Here is a 23,159-nt window from a genome sequence, read left to right as displayed (position 1 = left end):
TGTCCACTAGCCTCTATCTGTTGCTAGCCCTCCCCAATCTCTTCAGCTCCATGCCAGTTCCTCACACACCCCTACCATGACTTCCCAACATGACTTCTCTCCCTACTCTGCTGGCTCCCAGATCTAGGGGCAGTTCAGGAAACAGCAGCAAGGAGAAAACAGGTCACATCAGAAGGGAAGCCACAGGGAAAAGAGAGGGGCTTCCCAGCAAGGAGAGATGGTGAATAGAATCAGGATTGGGTCCTCCAAAACCCCCCTAGCCACCATAAATCCACCTCTCCTCCTCTGGCACAATGCCCTCCGATGATTCATAAAGTGACATAGGCCAAGGAATTACCCAGCCCTCAAGAGTTAAAGCGATTCCTGTAGCCAGCCCCAGAGAAATGTTCCTTTAACAGTGGGAAAAGTTTACCAGGCAGTGCCTTGGCTAGAAAGGCCTGAAACAATCTCTTCAAACTCCTGCTGCCATTCTGAAATGGTCCCGCTCTCCCCCTCGATTGCATCTGGGGGCCAGCCACCCCCAGAAACCGGAGCCTGCAGCTGTGAGTTCCAAGCACAAGGACAGACCTTCACCCCCCATCCTCTTCCTGCAGCTTCTTGCTAGGCCTCCTCATTGGCATTTCTGAAGGGCAGATTTCTACCGAAGAGCTATCAAAGGAGTCGCCTAGAACCCCAGGCACAGTGAAACAAGTCGTGCCGCGGGTCTCAGCACCCGGGAAACGGGCGCAGCAAGCCAGCAATCAAACGGCCGTCTCTGCTTGCCAGCTTTTCTCAGGATGTTCACTAACTGGCCCAGCTGAATAATCTCACATGCCGCTGCACCAATGGCTCAGCCAGAGCGATTATCTCGGCTGTAATTGCCGATCATGAGACTGCGGAGTTTAGTATCTAAAGCCCAAGGAGCAGGAGCCAATAGGGTCTGTTGACTCACAAAGTGACCTTGGGGAAGCTACTCATGGGGGTCCAGGGCTTGATTGTCTACACTGCAATTCGCAGCCCCGCAGCCCAAGCCCGAGCCTGAGTCAGCTGACTCAGGCCAGCCAGCAGCCACGGGTCTTTTACTGCAGTTCCTAGTGGTCTCCTTGCACTTCAGTCAATCCCACTGTACAGGTGGGCAAAGGCAAGCCTCTTCCTGGAAGACAGATGCTGCCTCCGAGCTGAGCTTTCGTGGGAAAAGAAACAACAAACCTATAAACATGCCTCCCTGTGGCAGCTTTTTAGTCACTTCGATCACACTCAGGCCAACGGCATCAGCGTGATCCTATGATTTTAGGGCTCACATAGCAAAATCTGATTATGTGGTGAGCTAGTCTGGCCAGACTCCTGTTACGTTGTTCTCTGGGTACCAGGCAAATCATTAAAACCAGAGAGGGCCAAGCACTGTGGTTATTTGCAATCACAATAATCCAGGCTGCCTGAAGCATGGAAAAGTCCACATGTCCCTCTGTTCTGGCATCAGATTTTGGGACTCGCTCATCAACCATTCAGTGAGCACTCTCTTTTTCTGCTGCATTGAGCACTAAGGAAAAATGCCTTCTCCACACCGACTCACGAAGGAGCTGCACACCCATTTTACTTTGGCTCCTCTGGGACCCCGTCTCCATCATCAGTTTTTAAATTCGATCCCGGCTAGTATGTATCCAAAACAAGCTTTTATAAATCAAAGTGCAACGCTCTATTACATTTACAACCCCTGGGCCTCCCTGCTCGCAGAGGCAAGTTTTGATGAAGCTGTGTGATCACAGAAGGCACGAGTTTATTAGTAACATAAAACATATTCTTCTGGGATCCAGTGGCATAATCCTGGGCCTGATCCTGCTTCTGTGAAGCCGGTGGCAGAACTCCTGCAAAGGGACCAGGGGCAGGGCCCATTTAACCCTGCCCTGCATAGTCAGCAGCAGCAAAAATAAAGATCTCAAAAGCTGAGTGGGTGGTCTCTGCACAGGATTTACATGGCAAAAGTAGGAGTTGGGGCCTTGGCTTGCTGCTAAGAAATGTGAGTTGTTTACCTCACGGTAACTACCACTTGCGACGAGCCATCCTGAGGTAAAAACACAGCACGGACAAGTTTGTGTTTTACCTCAGGTCAACAGCCCTACACCCAGTGTCAGCTTAACGCATAAGCTAACTAAGCTACAGTTTAGGGCCTCGCAATATGAGGGGCCTCTAAAAAAGAAAAAAATGACTTCATTCAAATTTGATCAAAATCGGTTGATAAATAAAGGAGATATGGGGAAAAAAGATTCTCTCTAAATATAGACATTTTTGTTCAAATATGTCAAAAACATACACATCTGGTTACACAAATACCCTTATCCTACCCTTACCTTTCACTAATTATTCATTATTGACAGGCAGGAGGCCAGGGCTCAGAAAAAAAAGGATAGTTGCACTTGTAAAATTAGTATTTCCACGGCGAAGTCTGCTATCAGTCTTCTAAGGCAGCGTTTTGTTGGCCAGCTGCTACTGGTAAAATTCTGACCGTGCCTTCAGGACATTTAAATAAATAAATAAATAAATCAAATCAAATCAAATCAATCAATCATCTCACGGCCGATAAAATCAGGAAAAACGCGAGGTCGGAGACGGCAGTGTTGTGAAGCCATCCTGCCAAGCTCATACTCATATGGACTCGTCCTTGGAGTGACATCATGTATAGCACCCCCCTTGGCTAATAATAACCGGAAGGCCGCCATCTTTTGTTTACAGTCCAGCACGCTCAGTCTTTTAGTGCCTTCGCTCCTGTTTTTCTTCGTTTTCTTAAGTGTTCATGTGTTCTTTCTTTTTTTGATCTGTACATACGGACAATTGTGTATTTTAGTGCCCACTCCGCTTTCTGTTTCATGCGCTATCCATGCTTCACATGACTGAGTTTGCAGGTGATCGTCTTACGGACTTGGGTCGAGTGGCTCTTGAGGAGGATAAATTTGTGTTGGCTTCCCTCTGTCAGTTTGTTGTCTCTCTGTGTGCCCAAGGTGTTTACTCGAGATTAATTAGTGGTCTTAGGGGAGACAGAGGATAGAGAAGTGAACACAAAGAGAGATGTCTGCCTAGACAGAAGACTGAGATTTTCTGCTCAGCGGGTTTGGTGCACACAAGATAATATTTTATTATAGGTAATACGCTATGTACAAATTCTTATATATCCTTATAAATCACATATCATATGCATAATACATTGTATTTTTATAGTATGGCAAAAGAAAAATCCCAACAATTCATTGTTCCAAAGCAACAATTAAATAGGAATAAACATTTGTAAATATATTTTATATATAGTCTGGATAAACTTTGTATTTCCCAAACAAATTTAATCAAACAGTTTTTCATTTATTCATATGAAAAGAAGGATAATTTTCCTTATTCATGGTGTAAAAAAACATAATATATCCTCTCTTGTTTTCCTAGACAAAATAGCACTAACTTTCACAGAAATATCCTGGTAACATAACACAGGGTTTTGGCATATTATATTATTTGTTGTTGTATAGAAATATAAATCTCAATATTTATAATATAAAATTAAATTTTTTGTTGTTTTGTAAAAGCAATTTTGCAGCTTTTTTTTAATCTAATGGTAACAAACTGCTCAGGAGAAAGGTCATTTTCGCCACTGAAATATATCAAGAATGAACTGCAGACAACAATGCTGCCAGAAAAGCTATCTGCCCTAAGCATTCTGTGCATCAAAAGTGACAAACTGCAGAGCTTATCATTTGAGGACATCATCAATGCCTTTGCTCTCCAAAAATCACGAAAGAAAATGTTTTAAATTTCAGTATTAACATTAATGTGATGGGCAAACAGACATACTGCAGGTTGTACTGCTTCCATTCAGTAAGCTTGTCTGTGTAACAGTAACTGCTTTTGTGTCGCTGTCGATATAAAGTTTTCATATTTACGAATTAAGAAATCAGATGAAAATCTGTTAATTTGAAGCTATTTTATAATGCAAACAGGCATATTGCAAGATGTGTTTTAGTTAGATTATTATTCTATTTTTACAACTTTACCTTTATATATAGGCAAATATAAAGCTTTCATGTTTATATATTCAGTGTCCTTTCTGTGAAAATAATAAATTCTTTTTTTTAATGATATGGGGCCTCTTACACTTGACATAGCTAAGGACCTCAGAATGTCATCATCCAGCCCTGTCTACACCACCTGCTGGGGTTGACCCCAGGGAGTTTACCTCTCAGTCAAAGCCTGCTTGTTCTTCACTGGGTGTTTACCTCAGGATAGCTCACTCCAAGGTGACAAGTACAACTTTTTTTTAGCAGGGATGACAAGGCCTTAGTGAATCTCACACGCACACTCCCACCCCCCGAGCTTCCTGTTTCCTGCCAAACCACAGCAAGTGATTCCGTCAAACTGATCTCAAGTCAGCAGGGCCCAAAGCAGCATTTGGCTCAGCTGCAAACACTGGAGCAAAGTGCCATGCACATTCCAAGTGTAAATACATGCTCGTCTTCATAGGCAGAAAGGCATTGCCCAAAGCCCATGTACAGGCACATACTGCCCAGAGGGTCACACTTATCTTAGCCCAGGCTAAATCCTTGCCCATGATCTACCCAGTGCTCTCAGGGAGGGTTTTGAGAAGAGAGTTTAGTGGTTGAGGCACTAGATTGGGACTCAGGAGATCTCAGTGCAGTGCCTGGCTCTGCCAGACTCCCTGTGTGACCGTAAGCAAGTCGCTACATCTCTCTGTGCCTCAGTTTCCCATCTGTAAAAAAGAGAATGATTCTACCTGCATGGATTGTACACTCTTTAGGGCCGGGCCTGTCTCTTACAATACTTAGTACAATGGGGCCATGACCCTGAGCACAATAATACAAATACATTTGAATTAATTTTATAATTCAGCTTTTGCCCAATCTGCTGTCATGAACTATCCTGCTTGTGGCCCTTGGCAGTCTCTGGAGATTCAGCTCTCAGGGGACATCTGTTCCTAGGAGGAGGCAGAGGTTGAACTGCGGGCCTGAATCACTGCTGATGTCAGTCGTTATTGTCTGTGGATTAACTTATGCTGGAGGAGAAACTTGAACTTGAATCATGAGTAAGAAATGGTAACGCTCTGAAGAGCTGGCTAGTTCTCCGTGCTCATGGGCTTATTGGGAGCGGTTCCTCACAGCAGGGGAGTGGGGGGAAGGCAGCAGAGAGAAGTCAAAGGCAACGAATGACTAAAGTATTCCCAAAAGGTGAGGAGCTGGATGCCAAAAATGGATTTCTTCCACACGGCGATGATGAACTCCCTCCTCGGGAGGGGATTTAAAAAACGCCCTGTATGATGTAACACTGCCCTGGACTTTGAGCTTCCCCCATGCAATTAGAGTTATATTCTTGTAATGTCTGGAGTAGTCTTTGTTCTGTGTTTGTACAGCACCTGGCACATGGGACCCTGGTCCATCATGAGGCGCTAGTGTAATAACAATAAAGAACGCTACGGTACAAGTAAAAGGCCCAATCCTGCTCCAGGTGGTGCACCCGCGCCGAGCCCCACTGCTGTCCCTGGGGACTCCCTGCGGGACTAAGGCCCCAATTCCAACCCCGATCTCAGAACTCCTCAGCCCCACGTGTTTACAGCAGAAATGGGGGCCCTAGCATTTATTTCTTGCTTGGTTATGGCTCAGGTCAGACGTCACCCTTGGACCCAGATTGGCTTTTAAAATACATTACCACTTAAATATGGCAGGTTCCAACAGAACTTCTCGTACGGCAGGGGGCTGCTTTTCTGGAGGCCTGCGAGTCACGAAAGCAGTGCAATCCTGCCAGCCAGCTCACCTCCATGGTTTGCCCCCAACAAACAGCGCAGAGCCTCCTTTGGGCACGCCCATGCAGCCCTCTCGGGGGGAAGGTGCTGCTTAGAACACGCAGCAGGTTAGAACTCAGCCACATGCAGGGGGCCACGCCTCGGCTGCTTTCAGAGCTGCCAGGGATTTCTCCCAGCACAGCGCACTTGTCTGTTTTCAGAGCCTGCACCATAAACAGCCCGGCTGTTCAGCAGCCCGTCTGAGCTCTGCAGGCTGCTCACCCACGCCCCTTCCCACAGCTACAGTTCTGTCTCAGGTGCAATTTAACGTTTGCTGGTGGAGACTGCAGAACGTGCCAAGAACAGGAGCTCTGAGCAGAAGATCCAAAGGACTAGAGGCCTGGAGGGGACACGGATCTTCAGGACATTTGCCTTTGCGATGTGAATCAGTTTTCAAATCTTCAAAGGGCAGTGCTGCTCAGCCTCTGGGTCTGCTTGTGTCTCCACGGCTATGTTCACAGCACACAAACAGAGAAGTTAGATGAAAAAAAAAAACATCAAACACTTTTGCTGGGAGGCTGCAATGTAACACAACTTATTCTCAGGTTTCAGAGTAACAGCCGTGTTAGTCTGTATTCGCAAAAAGAAAAGGAGGACTTGTGGCACCTTAGAGACTAACCAGTTTATTTGAGCATAAGCTTTCGTGAGCTACAGCAGTTTCCACAGTATGCATCCGATGAAGTGAGCTGTAGCTCACGAAAGCTTATGCTCAAATAAATTGGTTAGTCTCTAAGGTGCCACAAGTCCTCCTTAACTTATTCTCAGAATCCAGAACGATACCACACAGGAATCAAAAAGGGAGAGAGACAAAGCAGGCTGCTCCCTAAGGCAGAGGCACAATTCACTCCACCTTGCTCGAGGCTGGCTCTTTGCAGACTGCTGAAGAAAGACGCAGATCACATGATTGCCTGTAGCCTGCAAGCGGGAACAGGAAACACCCCCCATCACACACACACACACTTTTAAAATAATAGCTTGTAATTCCATCAGAGTCCTCAGTACGCAACAAGCACAGGGAAGGCTCTCTCACTTTCAAAGCCCTGACACTCCCTGCTATCTGTAAATCAGCATTAGAAGCTTTTTGGGTCCGTTTATCCTCCAAAGCAAGTGTTTTTCCGAGTCTTTTGTGGCCGATCCAGGCCTTTCTTAGCTGGCTTTTGTGTTTCTTTAGTGTTCCTTGTATAAGGAAATTATAAGGGAAGTTTAAACTAATAAGAGACAGGGATTTTTCATGGGAATATTTACTTGGAACTGTCTTTAGAGAAAGAGAACATTGGGCCAGGAGTTGCTCTAGTCTACAGCCCAGGGAGGAGACAGGCATCCATGCTCTGTGCTGGAAGCAGCTGGCATCAACAATTTAAGCGTCCAATACATCCCACACTAGGGCAGAAAATACTAAATGGGAACAAACTCAGAAAAGTGCATCCTAATGCAGCAGGGGCGCAATGATCCTAGACAAACAGGGCTCGGGGACACAGCCCTGGGATGGAGCAACGCTGCAGGACAGCTGGGGGCAAGGGTAGGCAGAGAAATAGACTGGAGTTCGCAATGCAATATGGCTGCCATGAAAAAAAGCCATCATGTTGCAGGGTCATAGTCCTTCTCTACACAGCTGTGAGGGGGACTGCACCTGGAATAGTGCACGCAGCCTGGGGCACCAAGACCTTGGTCCTTGGCTGTGACCCTAAAGCTGGTTTAATTGGACCTGGGGAATCACCCTATTGTACGTGCTCCTCCGGGGGCCCAGAGTTGGTGCGGTCGCTCCCATACCAGCCCTATCCCTGGAGCTGCTATGGCCAGACAAAGGTGGATGTGACTAGGGTTACTTTCCACCCACCAATCAGCTGCTGTCCAGGGTCAATTAGAACAGCCTGCAGGCAGCTCTGAGTCTTGCCAGGGGCCCAGCCCAGGATCAAGGGAGCACACCAGTGGTATAAAGCTGCATCACCCCCCGTCTGAGCTGTGGTGTGTGGTGCATTCCCGGGCCATACCCCAGGAGCAGGGGGCCACGTGGCTAGAAACAGGCTGTCAGGCTTGGGAAGGGTGAGGGGGTTCAGCGAAGAGCAGCAAGAGCAATCAGGGGTTGGGAGCGTTAAAGGAGCGGGGGATGAGTAGATGATGACTGGGCCTGGGGGAAGCGAGGAGGTGACAACCCACAAATCCCTGGAGGGCATCAAGCCCAAGGAGAGAGGAGCTGTCGGGGGCACTACAAGGAGGTGCGTTACTAAGGTGCGAGGACAGAGTTTGGAAAGAGAAACCTAGAGCTGGATATTAAAAGCAGCTTCCTGATGGGAACCAGATGGGGTCCGCCAGGAATCATCCCCCAAGGAAAGGGGGCTGGGAGTCAAGTAAATGTCCTGTAGGGAACATTCCTGTATTGGTCAGGAAGGGGCTTGATGCTCTAAGAGACTTTTCCCTCTGTCTTGTTGGGTTTCTAAGGAAGTTGTTCCGGGGATTCCAGCACTGAGATTAACACTGGACGGCCCAATCCTGCCACAGCTCCGGGCCCCATTCACTGTGATAAAGCAATTGCAGTGCAAATGCCTGCAGTCACTCTCATTCATGACTGACCTTTCAGCTCCCAGGGCAAATATGCCTTGTAAACAGCTTAGTGTATACCCCAGCCTTGTCACATGAGCTCAATTAGCAGAACTCCTGGGCTAGAAAGCAGCCACAGGAGTCAGGTGGCCTTGTCATCCATTCGTCTCCTTTCTGATTGCTGGGACGGGGAATCTGAATGGGAAGCACAGCTCTCAGGCAGCAGCGAGGACACAAAGAAAGTGTCTGAGGGTAACTTGTTCTCTCTTTCAGCCCACAGCCACTGCATCCCGCCTCACAGCGATAGTGTGCCTGTGGGAGGATTTCCTAAAGCAATAAAGTAAAGAAGCAGCCACATCTCTCTGTGCCAAGCACGCCCGGGAGGAGCTCTCCGTGCCCTGACAACGGCAGGAGTTATTAGGCACTCAAAGAATGCATCTTCTTTCTGCAATGTTGTATAAACCTGTTTCTGCCTGAGGAAGCACAAGTGAACTGCCCTTTGTGCGAGAAACAGCAGATGGTGAGGGCAGGGGAAGATGCAACACTCATTTCCTGCTTACCCGGTGGGGTATTAATTTCTGTTAGCACTGAGGACTAGGGCTATGGGTACAAGACATCCTAAGATGCACACGAAAGCTATTTGCAAAACTGTGTATTAAGACGAGCTCCCAGATCTGTCGGTTACTTTCATTGTCTAGGCGACTTCTCCCATATGCATCACAAGTCAACAATCTAGATACCATCTGACCACTGCATCATCAAGGGTAGTAAGACGTCACAGTCCACCCTCTAATCTTCTAATTGTGCACTCCTCCACCACACATCTGACTGGCTGTCTCTCTACCCCGCAGTCATGCTGCAAAGATTGAGCTAAGCCAGTGGTTCCGAAACTGGGGTTCATGAAATGTTACAGGGGGTTCTTGGGAAAAAATTCCCTAATGGCGGACAAAGCTGTCCCTAGGGACCCCAGCACAGGGCCAGCAGCCCAAAGCCCCTGGACTTCCAAGAGCTAAGCAGATCAAAGCAGGCACATCTATCACACTGAGGAGATTTAAACTTCAAGACTCCTTATAAGAAATGGAAAGGGAGGTGGATGTTTTTTGCTGTTTTTAAAATTAAACAGGCAGCTGGTATTGTTTTTAAAATTATTATGAAGAACAAGTTTAAGCTTTGTTGTAACATGAGTTGTTTGCCTGGACTGCTCAAGACCTGAATGCTTGTGTAGGAGGAACTCTTTGAGTTGGCTTCTTAAATCCCTTCATGCTGTTTCACATCTGATACTCCTTGATGAAACATAGGAGCCTTGTCTTATAACAGGCTTCTTCAAAGTGATACAAGCTACAAAAGTGAGATCTTGGAAGAGAGTTGCCATTTTCATAATGTAATAAAACTACTGTAATGACAAATAATAATTAATAATAAATAGTGTGTAATAAGCATGTCATAAACAAATTTTGTATTTCCAAGATCACTGTTTTTATAATTTATACTCAGGTAAAGGAGAAAATCCATGGAAATATTCATTTTTAGGAAGGGGTTCGCGAGACTTGACATTTTAGTGAAAGGGGTTCACAGGTTGTTAAAGTTTGGGAACCACTGGGCTAAGCCAAACTTCCGCACTGGGATGGGCTGGGTCTAGACTCACGGACAGAGACTCACTGGGGCAGCACTGAAGGCAAAAGTCACTTTGCAGTCACAGGTGCCTCTTGGCTTTGGAGAGAAGAGACAGTGAAAGACCTTGGGGTGTGGAGCGGTATCTAAAAAGTGACTGGGTTTGCTGACATGCTTCCCAGCTTTGCCATTTTCCTAACAAACTAACAGCTGCACAAATAAATAGAAACTGGCAACGTTCTGTCCTGACAATAGCTACATTTCATCTACATCAGAGATTGCCCATTTAGTCCAGGGTGGAAGTTCACCAGTGTTCCCAATGGAAACCTGCCTTTTGGCACTTCACAAGCGTGTCCTAAATGGGTGAATTGTCTTGAAAATTTCCACTTTTGCTTTCAACGTTTCTTGATTGAAAAAAAATCTTTTTTCACCCAAGGGTCTATTCATCTCATGCTTGGGAAGAAAAGGCAATGGGGCTGCCATCAGATTCTCTGTCTTTCCTGACCGTCATTCCTAGATGGGTTTGGCAGAGGAGCCGGGATATGCTTTCAGACAGTGTAAAATTAAAATCATTTCATGAGCCATGCTGAATACCTTACCACATCCTCATTCATTGCTACAGTTTGTCAATGCACTTTTGTTGCAGAGGGTAAAATGCATTAACAGCTTTGCATTGGTAACTACTTAGCTAGCTATCACCAGTAGCAAACTGCTCACCATCAGTCTTTCAGTGGTGGTTGGATAGTTTCCCGTCAGGAATTCCATACACAGACACAGGCATATCAGCTCAGCTTTGGCATTCAACGTTCTCCCTTTCAAGCGAGGCACATAAGCAGTACAGGATGCCGTCCTCATTAGAGAAGCCTGGCTGTAACAGAGTTTTGGACTGCGCACAAGCAGCTTGCGATTTCAGTGTCTCTCACTTCATCATTTTGCAAGTTCCATGCTATTCTTCTGCTTCAATATATTAGGGCTCCCCTCCCTGTTGAAAAACAAAACCATGGGATCTTCAGTGAAGTGGCCTGGATTTCGTTTGCATTGATTTGTCAAATTTTTCTTCCCACCCCCTGGCCCTTAAAAAACACCATAAAGATCAAGTAGTTATGGCAGTGACCTGGGAACTCGGGAAATGTGGGGTCAGTTCCCAGCTCTGTCAGACTCTCTGGGTCACTTTCGGCTAGCCACTCAACCTATTCTGTGCTTCAGTTCTGCATTTGTAAAGTGGGAATAATACTTCCTTCCTCCCACCCTTTGTCTGGCTAGATTGGAAGCTCCTTGAGGAAGTGACTGTCTGACAAGAGGAAGAAAGGAGAACAGCAGAATATGGATCCAGGACTCCAGAAAAGCAGACTTTGACTCCCTCAGGGAACTGGTGGGCAGGATCCCCTGGGAGGCTAATATGAGGGGGAAAGGAGTCCAGGAGAGCTGTCTGTATTTCAAAGAAGCCTTATTGAGGTGCAGGAACAAACCATCCCGATGTGCAGAAAGAACAGCAATTATGGCAGGCGACCAGCTTGGCTTAACAGAGAAATCTTCAGTGAGCTTAAACACAAAAAGGAAGCTTACAAGAAGTGGAAACTTGGACAGATGACTAGGCAGGAGTATAAAAATATTGCTTGAGCATGCAGGGGTGTCATCAGGAAGGCCAAAGCACAACTGGAGTTGCAGCTAGCAAGGGACGTGAAGGGTAACAAGAAGGGTTTCTACAGGGAAACAAGAACAAGGGTTTCTATGTTAGCAACAAGAAGATGATCAGGGAAAGTGTGGGACCCTCACTGAATGGGGGAGGCAACTTAATGACAAATGATGTTGAAAAAGCTGAAGTACTCAATGCTTTTTTTGCCTCGGTCTTCACAGACAAGGTCAGCTCCCAGACTGCTGCACTGGGCAGCACAGTATGGGGAGGAGGTGAGCAGCCCTCAGTGGTGAAAGAACAGGTTAAGGACTCTTTAGAAAAGCTGGACATGCAAAAGTCCATGGGGCCAGATCGAATGCATCCGAGGGTGCTGAGGGATTTGGCTGATGTGATTATAGAGCCATTGGCCATTATCTTTGAAAACTTATGGCGATCGGTGAAAGTCCCGGACAATTGGAAAAAGGCAAATATAGTGCCCATCTTTAAAAAAGGAAAGAAGGAGAATCCAGGGAACTACAGCCCGATCAGCCTCACTTCAGTCCCCAGAAAAATCATGGAGCAGGTCCTCAAGGAATCCATTCTGAAGCACTTGGAGGAGAGCACTTTATCTGAGTGACCTAGACAAATTAGAGGATTGGGCCAAAAGAAATCTGATGAGGTTCAGCAAGGACAAGTGCAGAGTCCTGCACTTAGGACGGAAGAATCCCATCCACCGCTACAGACTGGGGACTGACTGGCTAAGCAGCAGTTCTGTAGAAAAGGACCTGGGGATTACAGTGGACGAGAAGCTGGATAGGAGTCAGCAGTGTGCCCTTGTTGCCAAGAAGGCTAATGGCATATCGGGCTCCATTAGTAGGAGCACTGCCAGCAGATCGAGGGAAGTGATTATTCCCCTCTATTTGGCACTGGTGAGGCCACAGCTGGAGTATTGCATCCAGTTTTGGGTCCCCCACTACAGAAAGGTTGTGGACAAATTGGAGAGAGTCCAGTGGAGGGCAACGAAAATTATTAGGGGGCTGGGGCACATGACTTACGAAAAGAGGCTAAGGGAACTGCGCTTATTTAGTCTGCAGAAGAGAAGAGCGAGAGGTGATTTGACAGCAGCCTTCAACTACCTGAAGGGGGGTTCGAAAGAGGATGGAGCTAGGCTGTTCTCAGTGGTGGCAGATGACAGAACAAGAAGTAATGGTCTCAAGTTGCAATGCGGGAGGTCTAGGTTGGAGGGTGGTGAAGCACTGGAATGGGTTACCTAGGAGGTGGTAGAATCTCCATCCTTACTGGTTTTTAAGGTCAGGCTTAACAAAGCCCTGGCTGGGATGATTTAGTTGGGGATTGGTCCTGCTTTGAGCAGGGGGTTGGACTAGATGACCTCCTGAGGTCTCTTCCAACCCTAATCTTCTATGATTCGATGATTCTTGCTATGTCTTAGTACAGCACCTCGCACAATGGGGCTCTGGCTGGGCTGGAGCTTGTGGGTGATACCACAACACAAGTTATATCAATAGTAACCAGTATCTTCATCACATGGTGCTAAACCACCTAGCTGATGAGACACTACGCTAGCACCCTGCCACGGATATTTATCCCAGCCCTGCCATCGAGGTCACAATCAGAATTCACAGCACTAGATCTTCATTTGTGGGTGTTCAGGCAAGGCTGTGTCTGCTGAAAGTAAACCATAAAAACAACTAGCAGGCTCAGTTCATGGTGTGGAACTAAAAGAGCCATTTCTCAGGATGACCAAAGCGAAGCCCACAGGTTGAATGAACTTGTCAATGATAGCTGAGACCATCCACTTCCCACACAGAGACATGGCATGACCTTCATTTTAATGACACGCATTTATAAAGTTCCCGTCACCACAGCACAAAGATGCCTGTTACGTGATTTAGTATGAAAGCAAATAGCATGTCCCAATCAAGACAGCAAACACGACTGCAATCTGTAGCCTCTCTGGGGCACGCCCCTTTATTAAAAGACAAGCGTGGCTGTATTCGGCTCCATATCATTCGTTATGGCCCCCAGGCTACTGGCAAGTTGTCAGTAAAATTGTCAGACGAACACAATTCCAAACCCCCTGCTGTGCTGATCTAGCCAAGACAGCCTGACCTAGCATCACCAATCAGCGGCAGTCACAAATCAGGTCAGGTTAGCACCTCCCAGTTCTATGCTTAGTTCTGATCTTTACACAGTGAAGTAAATTGATTTTTAGGAAGCTGATCAAAGATAAGAGACCGGTAAGGAAAAATAAGAGAGATCAGGATTGAGACAGTAACTGACGACTTTCTTCTACTGGAGGGGGAAATCTATGCCCTGGGAAAATGGCTGCAGATACTGTGGCGCAAGCATGAAAGTCACTCCAGTGTTTAATTAATTAGGCTAAGTATATATGAGCAGCAGAGACTCAGAATTCATATTCCAACGAGTGAAGTTAATGGGCAGGGCCGGTGCTCCAACTATCTGAAACGTGATTATTTGCATTTGTATCCAAGCACCATCACAGCACATTACATTGTGTACTATGCACTTTGTCAGTCTGCTTCAAGCCAGATGAGTCAGAGATTTAATACAACAATTAGAACCACAAGCTCAGCAGGCCCCGCCATGGCGAGGGGCCACTTCCCTGCTTACCTCCTGGGAAAGCTCCCTTTCCTTGCCTGGCACTTTCTATTATTTACTATTCGCTTTGTGGCAGAGCCTAGAGGCCCCAGTGTCCCCCGTGTTCTGGGCACTGGACAAACATGACAGAGATGGTCCCTGCCCCAAAGAGCTTGCTGCCTAAGTAGTGCTAATATACATCCCCGCGACTAAAGCATTTTCCGAACACGGCGTGGGAGGGTTAGAGGAGGTGTAGAGCACCTCAGTTCACAACCAGAGGCAGCCCTCCTCCCCCACAGAGAAGAGGTGGGCGAGGGGAGAGAGGCCAGGAATGCCCAGGCCTGGCCAGGAGGTGAGACAGAGAGAGGTGATGGTCCCGAGGCAGGGCGAGAGAGGGACAGTCACTCAGGAAGGGGGTGCCACCTTCTGCGTTCTTTCATTTCAGGGAGCACAGCCTAGCCTCATGCCATCTCATCACCTATTGATGAATCAGTGACATCTGTCTTTCTAGATCGGGGTGGCCAAGCTGAGCCTGAGAAGGAGCCAGAATTGACCAATGTACGTGGGCAAAGAGCCCCAGTAATACGTCAGCAGCCCCCCATCAGCTCCCCCATCCCCCGCTCCCAGCACCTCCCATCACCGGCAGCCCCCACAATCAGCACCTCCCCCTCCCTCCCCGCACCAACTGATCAGCTGTTTCGTGGCGTGCAGGAGGCTCTGGGGGAGAGGGGGAGGAGCTAGGGCACGGCAGGCTCAGGGGAGGGGGCAGGAAGGGGTGCAGTGGGGGCAGAGCCAGGGTGGAGCAGTGAGCGCCCCCCGGCACATTGGAAAGCTGGCGCCTGTCGCTCCAGCCCTGGAGTCGGTGCCTGGACAAGGAGCCGCCTAGTAACTTCTGGAGAGCCACACGTGGCTCCGGAGACACAGGTTGGCCGCCCCGACCTCGATTCTTACCCTGGTGATAGACATGAAGACTTAAATGAGGCAATGCATCCCAGTGGGGGCTGTCCAAGACTCACGTGACTGGAGTGCCCTGGATCATCACGGGGCGCGGTGCCTAGAACACATCTGGGCTTTTAGAAGAGGACAGCTGGAGAACGAGCACCGGAGGCTGTAGTGCCATGGCTAGGCGGCACACGCATTACGAAGCCAGCTGACAGAGGGCATGAGCAGGGGACATCTGCGAACGGCATTAGGTGCACTCCGTCATGGCCTGGCTCGCATGTTTAGCGGCCCCAGGGTTATGAGCTGTAACAAATTACAGCCTGGTCAGAGCTAGTATTGGGGAGCAATTTAATTCAGTCTGTGACAGCACATCAACGCCAGCCTATCCACCGCCAGAGCTCTCTTTCAAATCTTAAGATGGACAGCGATGCTCTGGGGGAGTTTACGCAAGGCCAGCACCCCGCTTACCTCAGTTTGTGCCTGCATCATCTCCAGGTTCACTCTAGAGCTCCGTGAAATTCAGATCACTTGTACAATCACGCAGCCGGCCTTCCTTCAAACTCTGATTGCCCGGGAATGCCGTGTCCAATTATCTACCACGCAGCCTGCCCACCGGTCACGTGGCACAGTTAGACGTGTGGTCAGGGCCTGGGAACCAGGAACTCCTGTGTTTTAGTTCTGACTCTGCCACTCAAGTCTCAACCTCTCTGTGTCTCAGGGAACATCTACACCGTAAAATAAAACAAACAAAACAACCCCACCGCAGCGAGTCTCAGAGCCTCTCCCCTTGCAGGGTCCTAGAGCCCAGGCTGCAGCCCGAGCATCGACACCGCAATTGAACAGCCCAGCTGGCCTGCGCCCCAAAAGCCCGGGTCCACTGGCACAGGCCAGCTGCAGGTTTTTACCTTCAGTGTAGACAGACCCTGTGTCCCCATTGATAAGCTAGGGCTATGGGCACACGGGCCTCCTGCATTTGGGGAGGCTGGCCCAACTGCGGGAAGCTCCCCAGCACCCAGACAGTGGCTCCACCCTGAGGCCCCACCCCCACTCAGCCTCCTCCCCCGAAGGCACCGCCTTCTCCCATAGGCCCGCCCGCCCGCCGAGTCCCGCCTCTTCTCCACACCCCTCCCCGGTGAGCCCCCCACCACTCGCATCCCTCCTCTTCTCCATGCCACCTTCTCCCAAGACTCCCGCCACTCACCCTCTCCACCCCTCCCCCGAGCCAAGCACTCCCCCTGCCCAACTTGAACAAGCAGAAAAACTTGGGGGGAGCATTCACTGGGGGAAGGGGCGCAGCTGGGATGGGAAGAGGCAGAGCATAGGCGGGAGCACCATGCCCAGGTGTCCACACTGAAAGGCGGTGGGTCGGCAGCTTTGTCACAGGGGAGGCTTAGCCTCCCCGGCCTATTATACCCGCTGCCTATGGGTAGGATAAGAATACTCACGTCCCTCACAGGGCCCCTGTGGGTTTAACTGATGTACAGAGAACACTGAAAGATTAAAGAGTGGTCAGGGTGCTAGGTATTATTATTTACATCCGGCTATTTGTAACAGGCAGGGCTCTCTCTAGCCAAGGCCAGAAGAAATGCATGAAATCAACGCCCTTCCCAAGAACACTGGCATTCTCGGATCTCCTCTCCATTGTGCAAAGAGCATTCGCGCACACCTCTCTTTGCAAACAAACAGAGTGGTGACGCGAGCACTGGTGCTGACATTGTGTTTTATTCACACAACAGTTACGCAGCTCAGGTTCATAAGCTCACATACATACGCTCTCATGACAGTCAGGAGCCAGCAGGTCCCGGAGTTTCATGCTTCCTGCTGAACTGGGCTACCTCTGGGGGTGCAGCTGAACTGCACTCTGGGCCGCCTGCCCTCCCCGCTGCCAGGCCTAGTCCAGGGGCTTGGAAGTGCTCAACACCCATTGAAAGCCATTCAGAGATCGAGGAGTTGGCCATCCATACGATTCTCAATCCCGATTCCATCAAGAAGGTAGTCGCAGATGAGAATCAGGATCACAGCAAGGTAAATGGAGAAGAGCGTCGGAGCAATGACACAGCCCTGCTTGACACCAGTGGAATGGTGAATGGTTCTGCCTCTGAGCCGTTGCACAGCATGGTGGCCATCATCCCACCATGGAGTAGTCTGATGATGGAAATGAATTTCTGGGGACAGCGAAACCTACACAGCACCTTCCATAGGGTACCACGATTGATAGAGTCAAAGGCCTTGGTTAGGTCGATGAATGCCATGAATGAGGTTTAGGTAACGCCACAAGGCAAGCAATAAATTGCAAGCTTTTAAGGATGTCCACTGGATGTAAATTAAACAAGCACATACATACTAACACATTTTTCTGTTCACAAAGGGCCTGATCTTCTAAGTAAATCACTGAGCGTTTTACCACTGCCTTCAATGGAGCACAATCAAGCCCTTCGTGACAAATGGTCTATATTTCTACAACCTTGATGCCCAAGGTCAAAAGCCCTCGTTCCTAACATAAAACTGTATCCATCCAAAAGGACATGCCACAGAAAAAAATTAAGCGACAGAAGACAAACCTCCATATATACAATTATCCCCTGGAGCTGCCTCTTTACTAATGTCTAGAAAGCACAGTCCTGCCATGTTAGTATTTTTGATACATTCACACATGGTTCTGAACTGTTAAGTCATGGAATTTGCAAGTTAATTTATCACAGGCAGTCATATGAGCAGAGTCCAAATTCCAGCCCTTAGCATGTGGGAAAGACACCTCTCTCCATCCATCCTGGCACTAAGTAAAGCAATTGTCACCTATTTTTGTACTCTCCCTGTGTTTCAGCAATGGAAAAAAAAATCACACAGCATGATGAAATGTGGCTTTCCTCATATTTTGTAGTCTAAGCTCCTGAAATTCTTCCCCAAAAGACATATTCCAACCTAACCTGTCACATTTCTGGCATTCACAATTCACTTAAGCCACAGCCATAGTGACAGAAAAGCATCTGGTAAATTCTACAGAATAGTTTGGACTGCATGAGTTTTAGTCTGGATTCCTGAGCTGCCACGTGTGGGGAAATTAAAAGCTCCATTGTGGGCTAAACTGAAAGTCTATGATCTCTTTTCTTTGCTTTAACTGACTGAAAGTGAAAGGGTACATTAACCGTAACAGCAGAGATTAACTGCTATGGCAAAGGATCAGAAATATGACATGACAAAGCCATTCAAACTAGCGTCACTAGGAGACAATGCTGCTGTTGCCTGAAGGGAATGTATGTGAATGAGCCACCTGCCAGCGTAGACTTTGATCTGACTCCAAATGTAACGTATTTGCCATTCCTGAAACATTCGCAATAGGTCTCTCAAATACTGTTTGCGCAGTCTTAACACCTGCATCCCACTAAACTAGTTTTTCTTTCATTTTTAATTTCAACTTATACCAAACAAGTGAAGAACGAGAGAGTTCTGGAAGAATTTAAACCAACGTACTGCAGTGAGTTGGGCCACATTTCTCCAATAAGGGCTTGTCAACACTACAAAATTAAGTTGACTTCAGTCAACCTACAGCCCCAGCAGTAATTAAAGCAGCTTTTCACGTCCACACTATGCTCTTTCTGTCAGTGGTGCATGTCCTCACCAGAAGCGCTTCCACAAACAGAAGTGGAGCACTGACAGCTGGAGCCCTCCCCACCCTGGGACTGACAGCCTGAGCTGTCAGCCTGGCATGGGGCTCACAGCCGGAGTGTGGGGCTGGCAGGTTACCTGCAACATAGCAGCCAACCTGCAAGTGCCCAGCTGGAGGCAGGATTCTGAGGGCTGACAGGCTCTCCACACCGCAGCAGCAGCCCTAAGAGCCCCATCTGCAGGGACTGCTAGGTTCCCAGCACCAGGACAGGGAGCCTACAAGCAATGAAATTGACATTCTTGTCAGTTTCATGGTTGCTACTATTCCTTCTCCAGCTCTGGCTGTCAGCCCTGGGGCAGTGGGGCTCCAGCTGTGAGCCCCACATGGGACTGACAGCCAACAGGCAATATAAGTAATTCAGTGTCTACAGGGACACTGCGTCGCCCTAACTACATCGACATAAGTGCTACACCGCTCGCGGAGGTGGAGTTAAGTCGATGTAGTGGGCGACTTACAATCAGTGGGAGCTACATTTTAGTGTAGACATTTACAGAGTTAGGTCGATGTAAGCTGCCTTACGTCAACTGAACTCTGCTGTGTAGATCAGGCCTGAAACTTGTAACCCATCCACAAGCTATTTGTCTAGCCCAACAGAGTTGGTGTACAAATAGGTACCAAGACCCATTTGTCTTCCCAACAGGTTATTATTTATATCTTTGTTGAGCTCATAGTGTATAGTCATTAAATGATCAACAATCATGCAAAAACCACCCTAAGCTGGAACCATATATTAATGATAGTAGTACTTTCTGATAAAGCCAAAGCACATGGGACAGGGCCACTTGTTGCCCACAGATATCCAGGCAGTTAGAACCTGCTGCGGCTTCCACTGAAATCAGAGACTACGTTCACATTGACATCAGTGGTGCGGATCAGGGCCTTAAAGATGGGAAGTGAGTTTTAGTTTCTTTGGAGAAATGATTCATTCATCAATGCATTTGGAGCTAAGTTGTCAGTAAAGAGCAAACTGACAAAACATTCAAAATAAATATGAATCAGTCTGTGTTCAAATTCAACCAAATAACTCTCTCAGCATTAAAAGCTAACACCATTTTAAAAATATCCATGCAACAGCCATTTTTGAAGGACAAACACTCTGGCCTCTAAGTCCTTCACCCACCTGCACTACAAATTTTTTCTACATTTTAAAAATAAATTGCAACAACACGGAAAAGTCATAGTGCCATGTCTTTGCATTGGTGTGCACACCCATATATACATAGAGAGACAGTGTTTTTCACTTATATGCATCCTGTTTTATAAATCATTTTCCAGGAAATCATAGAAATGTAGGAGTGGAAGGGACCTCAAGAGGTCACCTAAAAATGCTATAATTGATTTACGTATAGGGAACAGACGAATGTGAAATCTGTGTTCATTATTAGCGCCTGGTGTAAAGACTATTTTTTATAAAATTCATGACAGTGTAAATGGCAAAGTACTAAACATCATAGAGTTTGCACAGAATGAATTTTACAATTAAGTTTAGTCAATTTAAAAGGGAGGGGGTGAATTTTACAAGTAAATTTAGTCAATATTAACATTACTTGTAAAATTCATTCCCTCCTTGAACTTGACTAACGAAAGTAAACTTTGCCATTAAAGATTTTGTTGTGGCCTTTTTCCTTTTTAAAATAAAATACTTAGAAGATCGTGGTTTCTGGGCATTCTCAGGATTTCCCCGCCCTCTGTGAAATCATGATTTACACAGCACCCTATTCATTATAGCTCCCCTTTGTTTCAACACACCAGACCCGAAGACACAGATACAAAGACCAGGTCCACACCCACAAGAGTTTACAATCTCCAAATTAGCCAATACTTGATTAAAGAATCTTGTTTTTCATTTGTATTTTAGTGGGTCCCTGAGGTCTAAATCAGGGGTCAGCACCCCATTGTGCTAGAGACTGTACGAACATGTAATTAAAATAATGTCCCTGCCCCCCAAAAACTTACCATCGAATATGAGAGGGAACAAACAGATGCAACTGTCAGCTGTGGGAAGCACTAAGGTAACAATGAGACAGATTTCTCTGCATAGCATCCTGCTGCGAGATTTTTATTATGAAGTTGTTGAGCAACTAGGAACAGCAGGCCCCAGCATGGTAAGGAACCATTAAGCCTAAGGAGGACCAGAAGACCCCCTTCCAGGGATGTCGGTGTAAGCACAGGCTTAGAAAGCAGCAGAAAGGGGAAGAAGTGGTGGTAGTCCCAGGAAGTTAGCAGTGGGATGGGATGATCCCAGGATACTGTCACTTTAAGGGCCCAGGATCAGGAGCCTTGTAGTATAGTATAGGGTAGGGCAGGATTCCTGATCCCGGACCCTTAAAGTGAGTGTCCTGGGATCTTCCCATCCCACTGCTAATTCCCGGGGACAACCTCCTTTCTTCCTGGTTCGCCCAGTTTCTGAGCCAACCTAGCCACCCAGCCAATCAGGATCGGCTTTCACAAGGAGGGTAATCTGCACCTCACTTTTCCTCTCAAAACAGGGAGCCGGCTGAAGAGGTAGGAAGCCTAAGCTAGAACTCGGCTAACCTGCTGAGCAGAATAAGGTCGGGGGGGATGACACCATTGGAGTTAGATATGAACTATGGGCTTAGTATGATGGACCTTGTCTTTGGGATACTGGAGTGTATTTTGAATGACTTTGGGCTCCTGACCCAGTTCCAGGGGAGGGCTGAGGATAGTCTACAAGGGATTCCCAAGGGTCCCTGAGGAGAGGGAGCAGAGGGAGCTCTTTGGAAATTCCTCAGGCCCTAAGCAGGTGCCTGGCGAATGGCAACTCCACTATGGCAGTAAAATGTGAAAAATATAAAACCTACCTGCTTTAAACACTGCTGGAAATCTACAGAAGAAGGTATTTGATATATTCTATTTTTACATTTTACATCAAGATTTCACAGCGGGGATTTCATAATGACACTTGAAGCATTGACACCCCCTTCTACACAACCCACCAGAATAGAAATAAAAGTTACCCTGTGACAATCAACCTTAAAAAAAAAATTCCTTTTGAAAGATCAGAACCAAAATCCACTCCTGGCAGATCCAGAAAAGAAGGGACTAGAGCAGAGTGGAGGCAGGGTGGGTGGAGTTCCAGCTGGGGTATATGTGACATTGCACTCCATATAAACATATTTTTATAAAGCGTAAGTGTGAATATGATGTAACTGGAATACGCTTCATGCAAAAGGTCTCTTATAAGGTATCATTACAAAGCTTATGATCTCCTGAGTGTGGTCATCCTATTTGTATGAATATATCATTCTTGACACTAAAACTAGAAATATGAAGTATGACTCTGAAGTCCTATTGTAATTATGCAGTGTGGGCCATTAATGGTGGCTCCCATTAACTAGGACAATTGGTTGTGAATGGTTCTGTTTACTTGCAAAACTTCCTGGGTATGGGCCAGCCTTGGAAGAATGGAGACTAGAGGTTTCACAGGACATGTGACCATGTCACCTGATCCTGGAGTCCATCTTAAACCTTGCATGATGACAGGTTTCAGAGTAACAGCCATGTTAGTCTGTATTCGCAAAAAGAAAAGGAGTACTTGTGGCAGCTTAGAGACTAACCAATTTATTTGAGCATAAGCTTTCGTGAGCTACAGCTCACTTCATCCGATGAAAGCTTATGCTCAAATAAATTGGTTAGTCTCTAAGGTGCCACAAGTACTCCTTTTCTTTCATCTTAAACCTGGTGCTTTTCCATGTAGGAGGGGTGAGAACCCAGAAAGAGACAAAGGATTCCCGCCTTTTGCAAAGCTATAAAAGGGGGTGGAACAGAACAAAGGGGTCCCTGTCATATGGAATCCCCTGCTTTTTACTTAAGATGCCTGCTGAAATTAACAAGGTCTGTACCAGGGGAAAGGATTGGGCCCAGACTAAGAAGGAGTCTAGTATGTGAAAGAAGCTTATTGGAACATCTCAGAGTGAGATTTACCTGTATTCAGTTTCCTAATGTATTATGCTTAGACTTGCGTGTTTTGTTTTATTTTGCTTGGTAACTTACTTTGTTCTGTCTGTTATTACTTTTTGAACCACTTAAATCCTACTTTTTATACTTTATAAAATCACTTTTGTTTATTAATTAACCCAGAGTAAGTGATTAATACCTGGCGGAGCAAACAGCTGTGCAACTCTCTCTATCAGTGTTATAGAGGGCAGACAATTTATGAGTTTACCCCGTATAAGCTTTATAGAGTAAAACAGATTTATTTGGGGTTTGGATCCCATTGGGAGCTGGGTGTCTGGGTGCTGGAGACAGGAGTATTTGCTAAGCCATTTTCAGTTTAGTCTGCAGCTTTGGGGAGTGGTTCAGAGCCTGGGTCTGTGTTGCAGCAGGCTAATGCG

The 23,159-nt window shown here is 47.1% G+C and overlaps 1 long non-coding RNA gene across 1 annotated transcript; it reads right to left on the bottom strand.

Moving 5' to 3' along the window:
- Window positions 1-6,562: 6,562 nt before the first annotated feature.
- On the bottom strand, window positions 6,563-16,169 carry LOC122466390. Its single transcript, XR_006291827.1, has 3 exons — window positions 15,606-16,169; window positions 10,679-10,943; window positions 6,563-6,727 (listed from the first exon to the last, which is right to left on the bottom strand). It is a non-coding gene; the product is annotated as an uncharacterized LOC122466390 (long non-coding RNA).
- Window positions 16,170-23,159: the final 6,990 nt, after the last annotated feature.

This window comes from Chelonia mydas, chromosome 6 (assembly GCF_015237465.2).
Source record: "Chelonia mydas isolate rCheMyd1 chromosome 6, rCheMyd1.pri.v2, whole genome shotgun sequence".
In the NCBI taxonomy this organism is placed as follows: Eukaryota; Metazoa; Chordata; order Testudines; family Cheloniidae; genus Chelonia; species Chelonia mydas.
This window is presented reverse-complemented; position numbering and strand designations above follow the sequence as displayed.